This window comes from Bactrocera tryoni, chromosome 1, assembly GCF_016617805.1.
Source record: "Bactrocera tryoni isolate S06 chromosome 1, CSIRO_BtryS06_freeze2, whole genome shotgun sequence".
In the NCBI taxonomy this organism is placed as follows: domain Eukaryota; kingdom Metazoa; phylum Arthropoda; class Insecta; order Diptera; family Tephritidae; genus Bactrocera; species Bactrocera tryoni.
The window spans coordinates 55237142-55241564 of NC_052499.1; the positions used below are offsets into that span (position 1 = coordinate 55237142).

Consider the following 4423-nt stretch of genomic DNA (forward strand, 5'->3'; position numbering starts at 1 on the left):
AATGCATATCGAATATGAACCTTTTTACTTATATTTTGAAATTCAAAAGTAGAAAATTTACATTTGACAAACCATTTTCCTTGATGCGGCAACTCTAGCAGCAAGTCAAAAGCTAAATTGAGAAATGCATCTACAAAATATACATACAGCTGTGTATGCACATGTACATATGCATCCCTATTATATTCCCTTCACACAAAAACTACGCATATCCGGCACTGGGACCGCCGGGACTAAACTTTTGGAGGCATACGAATACATATACATATGTGCTCTCAGCTGCTTTATATACATGCATATAGGTATGTATGTATGTGCCTCACTGCCCACTTTGCAGCGAATTGCATGGCGTGTACTGCAGTACAGCTACAGCCCAACCGCATTAGCCGAGCGACCACTACCAACGTATGCGCAGAACTACCCGATGCCCGCAATCATTTAGCGCCCGCTCCCACCGCAACACTCACTCACAAACGCACGAGCACAGAAGTCGGTTTGAAGGTCAATAAAAAGTAAAACAACAAAAAAAACAGTCGCTGACAAAAATCGAATATACTTATATGCCTGTATATGGTGGTTTTGTTTTTGTTATTTCTTTGCTTTTTTACTCGTCTTTTTTAGGCTTTTGCCTCACTGGGGCAGTAGGTGGCATGCAGGCAGTTAATTAAATTTCACACGACGCTACATACGTTAAGTACACAAATACTGCGCGTAGGAATATTTTTAAATGTGTATGTATGTATTCGGGTGTGTATTTTTGTTTAATCGAAAGTTGTTTTATTGCTCGCTTTTACCTCGAAGCATTGCAGCGTTTTCAATTAAATGTTAGTGGATCTCGGCGAAAAATACTTTTAAGCCTAGAAAGGGTTCGAAGTTAATTAAATTAAATGTTTATATTAAACGGTATTATTGAAGTAAATACGTACATACTTATGTGTATTATCAATATTTTATAGTTTTAATTGGGCTAAAAATAGTTTTACAAATATGAGCTCTTCGTCGATCATTAATGAGAAATATTATTATTAAGCACGACAATATCAACAATTACCTGAAGATTTACGATTCTTTGCAAGATAACAACGTAAATATCGGCTAACAAAAAATCAGATCAAACGTGATTCAAAACAACCGTGTACTATGAGACTTTGTCCGAATAAGTCCAACAAGATAAAATCCATAATACCCTTCACGGTTGCATTTCTAATAGCTTTAAAGAGGTTCAAAAATATATATCTTGATTTTTATCGGCCAGTTTGTATGGTAGCTAACAAGTAATTCAATAGTCCCCAGCCTGCCTTAACGAAACACATTTTTTTGACAAAATTGGTTTATTTTTAGCCAACATAGTTCACTTCAAGGGTGATACACTGATTATACATTGTGACCCTCCAACTTTTCGATATCATTTTCGTGGTATGATTTGTCTTTGGCTTCAAAATTGGGTCCAGTTTCGGTAATCACCTCTTTATTTGACGAAAATTTCTTGCCAACAATCATTCCTTTGAGATCTGAGAACAGAAAATATACGCTGAGAGCCAGATCTGGATAATACGGTGGATGTAGAAGCAATTCGAAGCCCAATTCATGGATTTCTGCCATCTTTTTCACTGACTTGTGACACTTAGCTAGTCTTTTTTCACGGTAGTCAATAAATATTATTCCTTGCCCGTCCTAAAATACTGCAGTCCACTCAGACGGATGCCAAATCGACATCGAAGTGAAACGATGTAGTCATGTTTCAACCAATTGCACATATCGGTGCAAAAACTTGAAGCTTGAATATTTCCAAACACTGCTCCGAATCATCAACTCTTTGCTGATTTTGGCCAAAAGTGAGCTCGCTCGGCACCCACTTTGTACAGAGCTTTTTTATACCCAAATATAACGTGAATACGTGAATGATAAAATGTATGAGTTTAGTTGACATCTTTAGAGCTCCTGCTATCTCAAGCACATTCACTTTATCGTCATCCAAATTTATTTTGTGAAGTTTTTTGAAGTTTCCGTCGGTAACAACCTCTTTGCTGCGTCCACTGGCTTCATTGTCCCCAGTGCCCATTTCGCCTCGTTGAACTCAGCAAACCATTTTGCAACGTTTAGTTTCCCTGGTGCAGAGTCCAAGTAATGTTGATCAATCCGAACCCTGGCACATGAAGTTATTTTTAATGCATTTCTTTTCAAATAGCTAAAGTTTTTCAGCTGTAAAATTTATAAACGCGCCTTCTGAAGGTTAGGGCTAACTAAAACTCATATGGATTTTATTCTAGTAGCGCCAATCATTTGTTGGGCCGGGTTCAGGTTTTGTCTGCATGGAAGCTATATGTAGCTTGAGGAAAATAGGGCGTATGCAAAGAGCTGAGGGACTAGTTCGCCTATATACAAACGGACTTGGCTAAATCAACTCAGCTCGGCAAGCTGAATCATTAACTAAATATTTATGAAATTGGTTTCGATACACATATGACTCAGCCATAATATAGCAAGTTTAAAGGAAGGTTCCAACTTTTATTGAGGTTATTCTAAGATTCAGATCTAGTATCTCATGTTTAATTTAAGCTTCGAACTCTACTTAAGGTATTTTGTTCTGTAAATATCTCATGTTCAAGGAACATCATTGCCATAATGCTGTCACTGGAAATAATATTGATAACGCTCCAAAAACTCAACGTAGTACAAGAATACTTTCACAAATTCAAAAAAATAAGATGAACTGATCAAGATATTAAACCAAGTGATAATTCGGTTGGTGGAGCACGATGTGACTCGTTCCGTGGTTGTGGTTGGCCGTGGGGAAACAGGCAATTAATAAAAACAAAATGTTTTTTGTTTGGAAACACACTTACCACGTCTGCATCGGGTGAGCTATCGCGAAAGAAGAAAAAAGCGCAACTTTTTACCAATTAATATTTGGTTGGGTTCGAATTAAAACTTCGAAACAACTTAGAAGAAGAGATCGATCTGCCAACACAGACGTGGCAAAAGAAATCGGGCGGGGCCCCATTCTATCGGTGAATCGGCACTCAAAACCTTTTGAAAACCATTTTAAAATCTTTATACCAGCTCATTTTTGTAAAGAACGATCGCTTCCACTGCAACTCTGAAATATTTTTACCTTACAGTTCTCTATTGGCTTTCTCTTTCTAGGTCATTCTATTTACGGGAAACGTCAAAACACACACCTCATATTCGTAACGAACAGCTGTTAAGATTTAAGCACCATATTTTTATTTACATGCTATTTCGATTATCAAAGTTTATGGCTCTCACTCTCAACCCCCCATGGCCCCAAATCGAAATGAAAAGTTCGCTAAAAACAATAAAAAGAGCTGCTAACTATATGAATGTGTTTAAAGAGTGTGCGAAAGCTAAATTTCTGGCATGATGAATGCTATAAAAACACTGTGAAGCCAAATGACAAACGTGACTGCCGCGTCAAAGCGGACGGAGTGTCAAGCCGCAGCACTGTCAAATGGGCTTTTATGACATTTTCACAAAAAAAAAAAAAATAAACGGAGGCTGTGTTCCTAAACGCCAACTTTCGTGGGAGCGCGGGCGAAGCTGTTTGGAAATGGCAACTGTGCGAAGGGTGATAACGACAAGCGGGTGTAAGCTTCGGTTGTAGAAAACTAGCAGCAGCTGACGGCCGTGAATCATGCCAACCAATATAGCAGCCGGAAATTTGGAAGAGTACGGGAAATACGAACACACGCTGGCATATGCTACGAAAAGCTTTGAAAGTGTCGAAAGTTGAGTAATCATGAATGAGAGTGAGAGTACGCGCAGCAGTGGCCATTGAGAGATAAAAATATTTATTCGCATGTGCAAAATTATTTAGGTAAGTAGGTAGACATATTTTATATATACTTAGGTACATACATATATATTATACATAGGAGCAAATAGGTGTTGTTCTGTGTGCTTGATAAAGCACGAAATGCTGAAACAAACCAAAAGAAAACTATAGAGAACGTAAGAGAAGGGCAGCCGCTGTGGGCAACAAATGTCTGTACGTGTGTAAGAGAGCGACGCTGACGCAGTGCCTGTCAAAGGGCTGAGCTGTGCTCCAACCGATCAGCTGATGGCGGAATGGGAGCAGCGTCGCAACAAACGAAAATTTATATTACAAAAAAGCCAAATAAAACAAATGAGTTCGCCACCTTAATTCATGCATATATTCGTTGAAGTTTGAGTGTGTGACGAAGCCATGCGAAGTAGCCAAAGCGGTGCTCGCTGGTAGGGAGTATCATTATTTGTATCTGCCGGCAGCGCCGCATTACTCAGTGAGCTGATTAGCCTGTTGGCTTTTGAGCTGCGCCCCAAATGCACCACACACCTTTACCTACTCCTTAGGGAGCACCAAAAAAATCGATAGAAAACCCGTTCGCTCGCAAAAAACGCATATCAGCAAATGCATACAAAT

General features: G+C 39.0%; 1 long non-coding RNA gene across 1 annotated transcript; it reads left to right on the forward strand.

Moving 5' to 3' along the window:
• The first annotated feature begins 3440 nt into the window (after positions 1 to 3440).
• On the forward strand, positions 3441 to 4178 carry LOC120766616. Its single transcript, XR_005704611.1, has 2 exons — positions 3441 to 3838; positions 3897 to 4178. It is a non-coding gene; the product is annotated as an uncharacterized LOC120766616 (long non-coding RNA).
• Positions 4179 to 4423: the final 245 nt, after the last annotated feature.